At 46.3% G+C, this 12,560-nt stretch overlaps 1 protein-coding gene across 3 annotated transcripts in view; it reads left to right on the forward strand.

The window, feature by feature from the left end:
• Positions 1-1,210: 1,210 nt before the first annotated feature.
• dlgap3 (discs, large (Drosophila) homolog-associated protein 3) overlaps positions 1,211-12,560 on the forward strand; it is a 72,780-nt gene continuing 61,430 nt past the window's right edge. For 2 of the 3 annotated variants that reach the window (XM_029844834.1, XM_029844838.1), the window contains exon 1: positions 1,211-1,344. The gene's annotated coding sequence lies outside the window, so the exon portion shown is untranslated. The remainder of the gene's footprint in view (positions 1,345-12,560) is intronic. The other variant, XM_029844835.1, reaches the window with a different exon arrangement.

A 12,560-nucleotide genomic window follows, 5' to 3' on the forward strand; every position in this document is an offset into this window, starting at 1 on the left:
CGTCTCTGACCGTGGTGCTGAAACCAGTTCTGGAGGACAGCTCCAGGAGAGGGACCCAAAAGATGCATCACCCTCAACCTCACCCTGCAATGATTTTTTTAAAATCTTTTCTAAACACGCTGTTTTTAGCACCATGTGATGTGGGAATAAATTAAAGTTTGAGTGCTCGCTTGTGTGTGCGTGTGTGTGTGTGTGTGTGTGTGGGGGGCGGGGGGTGACAAGAAAAACAGGGAATGCGGTAAAACAATCAATTACAATTGTGAGAAAACACAAGCCTCGCGTTCATTTTGGAGGTCATGAACATTTATCAGGCCTGTAAGGGCGTAAACTGGGTTTTGCAAATGAAACAAAGAGAGGTGAAAGATCCGAATGCTTTTTAACCATGAATCATTCAGTTGAACTGAGAGCGACGGCAAAAATAGTCCCTGCCTCTAAACAGTCCCGGTTGAACGGAGGATGGTGAGATGGAGACCTCTTAAGTTCTGAGGACAGCATAAACTGATGCTCCCAGCATCAGTTTATGCGAGCCAGATGGAGTCCTTAGCAACCGTCCGAGACATAAATGTGTCATTATTTGCAAATATTGGACATCCTGTCGGTCAACTGTGTTTTGCCTCAAATCACTTATGCAATCAGGAACTGGCCCGAAGGCCGATGGAGAACCAGACGTTATCATCACTCTGCCTGTCTCTGACCCATTTACGGCAGCCGCAGTCTAAGTTAAGCGTGATGCCGCGTTCCGAATGGCTGCTAAAAACATCCCGGTGAGAATCTGGGAAATTGTGGTTTTGACTGCACGGTTAAGGGCGTAAAAAGGGTGTGAGAACAGGCTGAAACGGGCTGAGAAAAGGTTGCACGCGTGCGCCTAAACTGCACTTTAGGCTCTAGAGTCGAAACAGCTGCTGCGAGGCTCTTCCTAAATGCATTCTTCATGGTGCGGACTGTGCAGCAAATATTGCTCTCTGAATGGATAAAATCGATATTCCGTGCGCGAGGGCGCGCGCGCGTCTTCACAGTCAGAGCAGAATACCTTTGCAAGATGGATTAATATTACTGCTTTATTTGTCGGCCCCTCCTCGAGGTGCGCAGAGGGTCCGTCGAAGGTCCCGTGGACCAATCGGTTGGCACTAATATTTCAGAGGGAGAGAGAGAGAGAGAGAGAGAGAGAGAGAGAGAGAGAGAGAGAGAGAGAGAGAGAGAGAGAGAGAGAGAACCGCTGTTTTCACTGCTGTCTCTCCAACCAACGTTCCACAGCGAGCCGGGAGCTGCGGAATAGGCGTGTTTTCTGTTACATCAGTGAATCAGTGACCAGCGGAAACAGCCCCGACGAGGCTCGACTTTAAGGTAAGAACATCGCGAGGATTTTGGGGATGGGACCGAGGGGCTGAAGGCGCACGTATCGGTGCGCTCTGGTCTGTGCATGCGGCTCTTGGATGGAACAGGGAGGAAGGGAAGATAAACTGGCTTGTGCTGCAGCCAACAGTGATCTGTTTGGTTGTGGGGGCTCCCAGTTGTGTCAACTTAAAGGGGGAAAAAAGATGAGAAGTTGCACCACTGGGGACCGCACGACGCCCCCCCCCCCAAAGAAAATCACCTCCACCCCCACCCCTCCACATCGGCACACACGCCGATTTCCCACTGCCTTTGCGTGTCAACTGAAAACACACATTTTGACTAAAGACCCGAGAGATGCTGCTGATCGCCGACTTCTTTCCGCGCGTAAATGTTCGCTGACCGTGAAAAGCGCTCCTGTGCACGTATGCGTGCGTGTCAACGCGCACGTCTGCATGTCCCGGAGAGGAATATGAGCCCACTGCGCAAGGATCGCGTTTCTGACGCGAAGCAGAGGTGAAGAGTGACTTAATTAATCAAAGGAAAGACGCATACAGGCGCGGCGCATGGATACCAACCACAGGACCGCCCCGATCCTAGAGCACCTCTCTAGGATCGGGGGGGACTGGGGGGAAGGGGCAAGCGGAGGTGACGCGGTGGTGGTTTAGGATGCTGCACGTTCGTTAATCAACTTGTGTTTATGGGAGACTGGACCGCGAGTGTGGGACGCAGTTTGAAGAGCAGGATCCAATGCTGCTGGGGACCATCTCAGCTACTGACAGAGCTGCTCTCTGCGCACCTTAAATATATATACTGGCTGAATTCATAAGATAATTTGGAGGGTGTGTATGTATGTGTGTGTGTGTGTGTGTGTGTGTGTGTGTGTGTGTGTGTGTGTGTGTTTGTGTGTGCGTGCGTGCGTGCGTGCGTGCGCAGATGTGAATGAACCAGAGCATCAGTGGCCTCTAAATGCACTGTGAGTTCAGACTGCATCTTCATCTGTGCGTGCAGCGTGGGGGGTTGTTTCAGTGGAGACGAGGCTGTGATGTTGTTGAGATATTCACCCACTCCCCCTGAATATGAAGAAAACTAAGAGCGTCTAACAATCAAACAATGACCGAATAGCATTGGTGTAATGGCCTCTATGCCAACTTGCAACGAGCCTCTCTAAATCAAAGGCACCTCTCTTTCAATTTGAAGCTATATGTTCCTATATTTTCCTTTACAACCGATGGAAAGAGGGCTGAACTGCAGAGTTTATTAAGTTAACAGTAAAACTACTGATAACACATAACTGTGTTCGCTGTGCTATGCTACCACAACACTTGGCAGCAAATTACAATGGTAATTACAGTACGATTCTGCGCGCGTTGCCGAGTGGGAATAAAGCCCGGATATGTCCACATCGATCAGATATTTCTGGCAGCCGATAGGCTTGAATTTCCCTGAGCTTATTGTGGTTGCTCTGTGCACATTTGCACAGATCCTATTATCTCTTTTGTCTCTTATATACAGTCAGAGATTGGGAGATTGTTGGGGGTAGATTAAAGATTAAGTGACATGTGAAAAAAAAAAAGATTCCCTTTCAGGAAAAAGTCGGAGCACTGGCACTTTCTAGAGCTACAATTAAGTGGATTTAATTTATTAAAATTTATAACGCAGGGTATTAAAGTTTTATCAAAGAACCAGACTAGTTTAGTGTTCTGCAGTAGCACGCAGAGGTTGGGGAGCCATGATGTCAGCATGTTAACAAGGATGCATTTGCCATTTCAATCATCATAAATCAGCCATGTTTCGACATGAGTTAGTTGGGCTTTAGATTTAAGGAGCCACTTATTTCAAAACTATTTTCCTTCTTTAAGTTACGGAAGAGCCTTTAAGCTACCAAAGTGATCGAAACCCCCCGATAGTGCAACAAATAACACAAGGCTAGCAATGCAAAGGCAACAATGTTCTGCTGGGTGTACCGTCGCTGCTGGAGCACCAGAACATTCCTTCCTGTGACGCCTGCCCCTCCCCCTCCACAGCTCGCCAGAATTATTATTATTATTATTATTATTATTATTATTATTATTATTATTATTATTATTATTATTATTATCAAGAGTTTTGAGCAGAAGAGTGACACCAGCGCCATCACTTTTATTAAAAAAGCCATTTCGGTTATTGTTCACAGGGTAAAAGTCAAGGGGTTCACCCAAGTCTATGCAGGATCCTCTCGGGACCATGCCGATGTCAAGGTAGTTCAATAATACGCCGACAGATCTAGCTCTGAGTTTTGGGTTGAGAAGGTCTGATTACCAAAAGATCCCACCATCTTATCTTTTAAATCTTCAGAACGCCACTCCAGAAACAACCGCTGATTGATAGCTACAATAGTTTAACGATTTGGGGTTTAGGTGGTGATGGTGATGTCATGATGTGAAAATCTGTGCAACGGCGAGTTGAGTTTTTTCTATAGGGCATGCGTTTTATACCATGATGCAAATGTATAATGGTGATATCTGCTGTCAGTGTGCCTATATGCATGTTTGCATGGCCAAAAAAAAGAGGTTTTTCCCTGTCTGCTCTTCTCTTTTCATCATCTCCGCTTATCTCAGTGCCTCTTGTTGCCCCTCAGAGCTGCCCCTTATAAACTGCACCCAACAAGACCACAAACAAGCCATTCTGCATACTAATAAAGACCATTCGGATCGGGCATTGGGTATCTTTTTACTCGACTCTCAGAGATACAAACAACACTGGCAGCCATCTCTCCACCATATTAAGCTGTGGAGGTTTTATCGTCTCCGTTTTTAAGACATTGATCCACCAAGACATCAACCTGTCAGCGTTTGTGAATATCGGAGCTGTTTGCAGCCATGTCATTAATCCCTTGATGGTAATTGGAATTGAAAGAAATCAAAGTATGTTAATAGCAAGTATGGATATAAAGACACTGGTCGCTGTTCAGCTCAAAGGATCAGATATGGAGCGAAGTGAGTGAGGTGCAGCCATCGTTCTCATCTAAATAATCAGGACACTGATTTGTTTTTTTCTAATTTAAGGACTGAAGAAGCTGCCGTGATTCATGGTATAATTGGACTTGCTTGATAATATCCCCATGCTAATTAACAGTGTAACATTTACCTTTAAGTTAATCAGTGGATGCAACATTAGTCATTTAAAGTGTTGCTGCACCCTCAGCTGTGTCGCCCCCAAACAGAAGGAAAGAGGGAGATTACTGTCCGCCTGAGAGGCCAAAGATGAGATGATTAGATTCTGATGTTAGTTGGGGAAAAAACTAAATAAAACGAGCAGGTGAATTCACCAAAAGCAGGCCCGTCAACGCAACGCACCTCCAGATGCAAAGTGAAACGGCCACGTCACTCAGCGGCACAAGTGGAATGAATCATGTCATTTTCATTTACTTCCATTAAATTGATCATGCGCTCCCCCACCCCCGTGGCTACTGTTACTAGGCCTGGCAATACCTCGCACAACAAAGTGCGCAGTGTTTTTGATTATAGCAATTATTGAGGGGGGGGGGGGGCTCCCCTTCCACACAAAAGCGAAGGAAAGTGGGCGATTCATGGAAGGCTTCCCCTGAGGTCAATCACAGCCACTAAACTGTAATCTGCATCTTTACATTATATCAATGATTCAAATAAAACACCTGCGGAACACTTGTCGTGCATGGCCTGTGCACTTCACATGGTTTTGCTTTCACGATAATAAACATGCTATGCCAACATGTACACCTGTTTGTGGTTCTTGGAAGGAGCGCCAATAGAAGGTAGAACTCCGACTGAAGTGAGTGGAGCCAGGTGGATCAGGTTTGCCTTACATCCCTGCTATTCGAGCGGCGTGAAGCACACCAATTCAGCCCGTTCTTAGCCAAGACTAGGGTTGTCAAAGTCTGTCAGAACACAACCCGCCGCCGAAGGCAGATTACTGGGAAAGCTGTTGGAATTAATGTAGAAGTGACGCAAAGCCTTCAACGTCAGTTTCTGATGGCTCCAACAGACAGCATGTTGCACACAGGTGCTGAGGCCTGTTTGTCTGGGAATATCGGAGCGTCGCACCTGCGACTTTGATTTGATTGATTGAATGAATTCGACTTGACCGAATTCCAACAACCGTTTTATTCCAGCAACCTTTTCGATTGCGATTTGTCTTTTTTTTTACAGAAGGTGCTGGGGACACTAATATCATGCCGGTAGTGTCACACTGTGGGTCATCTGGGGGGCTTCAATTGGTATTCAAACGCCTGGAAATGGTGAAGGCACGCATTGATTCACAATTCTTGTCACAGCCAGGATAATTCATTGTGGTTCAAAGCTGTCGTGCATCGAATGATGCGACCCTGTCTACGAGTGTGTACGACCCTGAGATGCTAATGTCTGAGCTGACCTGCTGTCTCTACACTCTTGGCCATGAGACAAACACTAATAAACTAGACTCTTCCTCTGTGGTGGATTTAGAATGTCAGGCAGCTATTCACAAGAAAGCAGCCAATGACACGCAGCTCTTTTAGTTGTTAGTCATACTCATACAGTAACTCCATTGCTGTAATGGAGCTACTGTTCTCCTCTGCTGTGTTTGGACGCTGAATGATGATCACTTAATCACACTCAGCGCCGTTATGGCAGGATAATGGGTCAACCTAAACTCGTAATTGCCGTCCCCTCTCAACACACCCCCACGGTTTATCCACAATTGCTCATCGTGGTTAAAATGATGTAACATGGAGAAAGATGGCCGTCCAGCCCGGATCCTCCGATAGGAGCCGTGTTTGCGGATGGGACCTGAAACAGGGCTTCCAGGCGAGTGGCAAGGTTAAAGAGGCGAGGGTAATTGCTGTAACCTATCTGGGTGGAAAAATTGTTTGCTCTTGTTCCCTGTGTACTCTTCTTTGATGCACTTGGGCATGAAATTGTTCCCCTTTTCACGGTAGCGAGCCCTAAGCCCCAAGTCCATTGGCCGTCCACAGCCGGACGAGTCGGCCTTTTCTGCACGCCGGACTCCGTTGGCTTCCGTGCGTGAGCGCTCGTCGAAATGTGTGTGTGCATTGGTGGGGCGGTAGATGTCTGGCTAGTGTGTGTGTCGGCTGGGCCCTTTCATTCCTCTCTGACTGACAGAACAAGTGAGCTAATGCTGCAGCGATTGTAGGTTACATTGGGAAGTGCAGCATGTCAACAAAAGAAGTAATCGAGCGGAGAAGACAGGAATGACATAAAGATATCGTCCATATATGAATACTGGAGTACGCGTGGGTGTGTTTACTGAGTTGGCTTGTTTTGAGTTAAAGGACTTGACGATTTTACGGATTGATGACCATGCAGCCTTCGTTTTTATCAGTAGCTGAGTAAAAGGAGTCCCCCTCGATGAAAAATGGGGCTGATTTTGGCCTCTGAGTGCACTCCAGAATTTAAACAGCTAACATAATCACAATGTCTCCTGCTCTTGAGAAACGACGTCCGGGACTTTTGTTTTTGAGACACGTCTGCACCACCCGCTCCGTAATAATTGTCAAAGGCGTAGACGTGTCATGCGGCCTGTCTTCCGCGGCAACTGGGAGACATTTGTGGGAGCACATTTCCCTCCTATTTGTGGAGAAACAATTGCATAATGTGGCGAGAAACAAATCAGTTCACGGTCTTTGGGAATACAAAATCGGTCGTTTTGGAGGTGCTCGGAAACACGCTCCGCATTCTTCTTGCTTAAAGCTGTGGGCTACAGTCTTTAACTCTGTAAGCGCCTTTTACTTAAGCACTCGAAGACAGAGGGGCCTGTTTTGTCACGGTCGGTTGGTGGAGTGACGTTTCTGTTTAAAGCTCGGGCTCTGCGATTAAGTAGCACTTAGCTGCCGTTAGGGGCAGAAACCCGACACGGGGCAGAAAATGACAGGGTTTTTTTTGTTGTTCTTCTTCCATTCCGTGGCCCAGACTCAGTACCATCTTTCATCATCATCACTTTTATGTGACTTGAAATATCCAGCCGTCAAAAATCACCCCGCAAGGTGATGCCTTTTGCCCCCTTCTCACAGCGGGGTATCTACCCAACTCGCCTTGGCTGCACGCTACTGCCACTAAATACTGCTCTTATTGCCAAGCTGTTCCAGGTGCCACGCTAGATGGTCACTGATTGGTCAGAAACCTACATACATTAAAAGAAAATAGTTTACTTAATTCACTTTACTTCAGAGATACTACCGAGGTACGCTTACTTCCTGTCCTATTTCTGGAACTGCTTGTGGTATTCCGTAAATAAACACAAATGAACGGCGGCAAGGTATGATTCTTATTTAACTTTGGAATGATTAGTAGGGGAAAGGATGAGGGAGTGGGAATAAAGAGGGATCTGCCGATGGTCTAATGGAGTGGATGAGCAATTGTGCCAGTGACTCAGGACGAAGGGACGGCCGTCTTTTGATGAATGGACAGGTGGGGAAGGAGCAGAGAGCGATGTGAGCTGATAGAGAAAAGGACTCTTTAAATGCTACCTCATGAGGTGCCCATTCTTTTTATTTAGCCTGGCTTTCCTCTCAAGGTGTGCCTTTTTTTTTTGTTTTTAAAAAAAAAATGTATTCATGTATGCAGTTTCTCTCTCACTCATTCCTTCCATGCTCTTTACTTTACTTTCCTCACACATCATTCTCTCCTTCTCCTTCCTCCCCCTTCTCCCCGTTATGGATCATATTCCTTACCCTCCTCCCCCATCTCATCCCCTGCATATTTCCCTAATGCTTTTTCCATATCTGCCTCAGCTAGTTCCTCTCCTTTTTCCCTGTTGACTTTGACCTCAACATTCATCACTCCTCCTGGCGTCCGCTATGGCGACCGGTCCCACACTTCACCTTTTCAGCCCCCCTTCTATCTCTTGCAAGAAGGGCAGGTGGAAACCCATGTGCACGGCTTCAGAGGGACATGCCTGTGCTCTGATTTAAATAGATAATGGCAGCACCCCAGCGCTTGTTGGGCTCTGAATAATGCAAGAGCTCCTGAAGGCATTGTTGCCTGGCTTCACTGATGGTGACATGCCTATGCCCGCTGAAAAGCTTGCAATATTGATATCAGTCGTGAGTGAGGGACTCTGATAGTTATTTCCAGAACATATATATATATATATCCAGAATTTGAGACCTCAGGCTGGACAAACTAACACACAATTATCAGTTATTTGAATGACGGGAAATGTCAGCATTATCTACAGTGGCTTGGGTTTGGACCAATCCAAACAGCATCGGTGAGGCGAATCATTTATTTTGACGGCATTTAACAGGATAATGACAGAGAAATGTACTCTTCACCAGCACAAACCAAGTAAATTAAGGGCATTCATGCCGTCGCTTTCATCCAAAATTGTCACGTAATGAGGTTAAATGGCACGCAGCGATAAGGTTACTTCACCATAGCAACAACAGCACCGCTAGTATTTGTAATGTGTTGGTAATTGTTACATCTGCTCCTGTCGGGGTCTATTTTGCTGCTGTGCGTTGTGTCCTTCTGCACCATATACATGAACGAGTTCCAGTCTCGGATTGTTTTTTCTCTACATGCTAATTAATAAACGCATCGTGGTTTTCATCAGGAACCGCGACAGGAACATTTAACCTCTGGGAGCCGAGAGGGCAGCTGATGCTGCGAGGGTTAATGTCATTTGATCTCATCCTCTCATGCTATCTAATAAAAGGGCAATGTTTAGCCCTCTCACAAGCTACTGTGCTAATACCTGCCACTGGTACCCCATCAAGAGTACTAATCTTCTATGCTGCAACGCTAGTCATCGTCTTACCTAATAGACTCATGGTTTCAAGCACTTTTGCTCCTTAATAAATATGCAATGTCTTCTTAAAACTTAAATGTCAGGTGATAAGCTTGACTGCATCTGAGGTGAATTCAAGGTTTTATGGGCAGTCGAGGGGAAAATTACAATGAAAGCAGAAAATAAGTGGAGTTTTATCAAAGAAAACTTTGCCTCATTGTGTCCTGAATACGCACTCCGAGCCACGCTGGCACTCGAGGAGAGAAGGGGAAACAAAGAGTGGTGTTTGTGATCTTATCTCATTATTTTTCTCCTTCGCCTGCTACCTTTCTGAAAAGCCTCCTCCTGGAGGACGCCTCTTACTTTTTGGCGAATACACACTCGGTCCCCCAGGGGTGCGTTCAGGAAGCCGCCTGTGTGCGGCTGCCTCCAGTTGTCTGTCAGAGAGGAAGCGCGAGAAAGGGAGGAAGCAGGGAAAAGAGGAGAGGAAAACCTGTATGTTTGATCAGCGAGGCGCTGAGTCACGCCAGGATGGAAGCGGGGATCAGGGTTTTGCAACCAAACTCTGGGAGGAAAGACTAAAAGAGACATTTGAGGAGCGAGGCTTCTGCTTTCAAAGTGTCTTTAAGGGAACACGTGCGGATTCAGCGCTGAGGCACAGTTAAATGTCTTTTTGCTTCGATTCAAAGCGTTGCAAGGGGTCTGTTTTGGAGAGAAATGTTGAGAAAAAAAATCCCCTTATCATGTTTTCCCATCTCAGGTGTGGTAAAGTGAATGTGAGAGTGCTGCAGCTAACGGCAATTACCTCACCGGGGCTGGCAAATGCAGCCCCCTGAAAGCTTCTCCTTTACACCTTCAACAATGCCGAGCCCCCTCTAATCACACTGTGGAGGAGGGGGTCCATTATTGTGTCACATGTGCCACCGTGCGTCACCACAAATACATGTCATCAGCAGTTTTACCTCACCCCTCCGTGGTAGCTGGAGAAAAATTTGATTTCAGTCCATTTTTTTCTTAGTATGACAAGTATGGGGAGAGGACGATGAACCATGGATAATAGAAATCAATTAAGAAACAATCCAGAGGAACCACAGGCTTTAATTAGCATCTTTGTAGCAATTAATTGAATTGTAAAACTGCCAAGTAAGTTGTCAAAATTCCTCCACACAATAATAAGCAGGCGAACTCAGTGTATGGGCCACTTGTGTCCTGAAACTCTGGTTTGTCATTTGAACACCAACAGTCATTTGCGAGACGGGGCCAGCTGGGATTAAATGTGTCTTGTCTGGAGGACCAGAGGCCCGAGCTGCTGCCAGGAGGAGAACACGGGGACCCACAGCTGTCACGCGGCTCTGACCGGACGCCACACAGGGGCAGAGGTCCTGTGGCCTGACACAGTACCAGCGGGGCCCTGGTCCCTGCCTGACAGCCACAGTTAATGACCATTTACCCTGGAATTGGAATGGACAATAATAACAGGGGCGAGAATAAAGTATACCGGTATATGTTATGAACTACTAGCATTAGCAGCTACATTATTAGCGTTAGTAGCAACACTGTACTGCGATGCTCACTGCAGAGGCTGGTGGCAAAGACATTAACATTTGCAGGGGGGGTGAAAATAAGTAAAACACACACACACACACTCGCCCCAAAGCTGCAGACCATTAGAGACCAAGCACAGCCAGGGTTCTGGTACCTACTTCATCCATTATTGGAAAACATTCACCATCCCCATAAGAGTGTGTGTGTGTGTGTGTGTGTGTGTGTGTGTGTGTGTGTGTGTGTGTGCACTCAGAAACGTGTGAGTCTCATTTGCCACCCAGTAAAACATTTAGTGTGAGTATGGGTTAGTGCGGCTAATTAACCACAGGCTTGTTAATGCGAGCATGCATGACCCCCCCCCCCCCCCCCCCCCCCCCCCCCCCCCCCCCAGGCTTGTTAATGTGAGCATGCATGCCCCCCCACCCACCTAGACCATCCTAACCCTGATGTGGATTGTTCTCAATGAGCCAGGCCTGTTTTTTCTACATGCTGCTCAGGTCTTTCTGTCACAGCCTCGACTGTAGTAGTATACAGTTAATTCCCTTTTGGCTGCCGGCGGACAAATTTGTGCCAAAACCATTTAGACCGTTACTCAGTTCTAATAAATGACAAATAATTGAAAGGGATGGCTTTAAAAAAAAAAAAAGAAGAAGAAAAGCATCTGTCTTCTTGCAGTGACCTGATTACACAGTATAACTTTTTTTCCTTATTTGCAGTTTAGAGTTGTGGACGCGTTGAAATCCCCCAGTTTAGATCCATGTGATCGCCTGTCACTTACTATTTTTTTGAACCTCTTTTCTGTGATATTGCTCCCTTCTGCCTCCCGTTCCCCTTCTGTCTTCCCCCGATGTCCTGGATGTCTGCATCACTCCATCAGTTGTGGGAGGCCATCTAGACAAGGTGAGGGTCAATGTGAAACCAACAGGGAGTTTAAGTGGCACGGAGAGAGATGAGCTCAGGTCAGCAGTGATGGAAACGCCTTGGAGACGAGGGACGGGGTAAGCTAAGAGGAGCCGGTGCAGGAGGGGGAATGAATGAGGGAAGCTGCAGGCCTAGCTGAGGTTAAGGGTTAGGATGGGGAAGGAAGAGGATGAAGTCATGTGATTTAAAGCTGCAATGGCGAAAGGTGAACTCATTGAAAACCATGATCAGAGAAAAGAAACAATCCTGTCCAGCATGTGATCAGATTTATAAGGGTTTTCTTCTGTATGGAGGTTTAGTTTGAAAGAATTTAAGTGAGCTGAAGGAACCTGAGGGTTGCTTTGGACCAAAGGCGAGTAGATTTATCTCAGACTCAGACTTAACCTCAAATCTGAGGCTGACATTCACTTTTGGGGGGAATTAGCTCCCTTTTCAAAAGATTAGAAGATCACTCAGCCAATTTTAAATGTCCTCTCTATAGAGGAAATGGCCAAGACAGTCTTGGATAGTAACATGAACCGGTCGATGGCGGATAACCCGAATACTAAGCTAACCTAGCATGTTTGATGGCCTTGGCTACAAACTTCTCTACAGCGTCCCAAATCAGTGGAATATTTCTGAGTCTGGTTGTTCAGTGCATGTAGTTCATCTAGTCAATCAGATGCAGACAAATCTGGTGATCGAGCTGGTTTTGATTTAATAACCATGGTGTAAAAAAATTATCCTTCATTTTCTTCCACTTGAGTTGCTTTGAAGGACAACATGTACAGGAAAACATACATTTATTTTGTGAAACCCTTAGTCGCTGAAGAGTGTGCAGCCTTTGAACCAAGAAAGACAGGATTTACGATTTGATCAAGATCTATATCTGGGTTTTTGGAAATCCATGCAAGGATGAAATATAAAACCCAACTGGGGAATTACCTCACTCTGGTGTCCAGTGAGCTACCATTCATGGTTTCTGCAACTTTTAAGATGTAAGGAAATGAAGTGGTTGCCATGACACCCGTCAGCCT

The sequence above is a fragment of the Takifugu rubripes genome, chromosome 12, assembly GCF_901000725.2.
Source record: "Takifugu rubripes chromosome 12, fTakRub1.2, whole genome shotgun sequence".
Taxonomy (NCBI): Eukaryota; Metazoa; Chordata; class Actinopteri; order Tetraodontiformes; family Tetraodontidae; genus Takifugu; species Takifugu rubripes.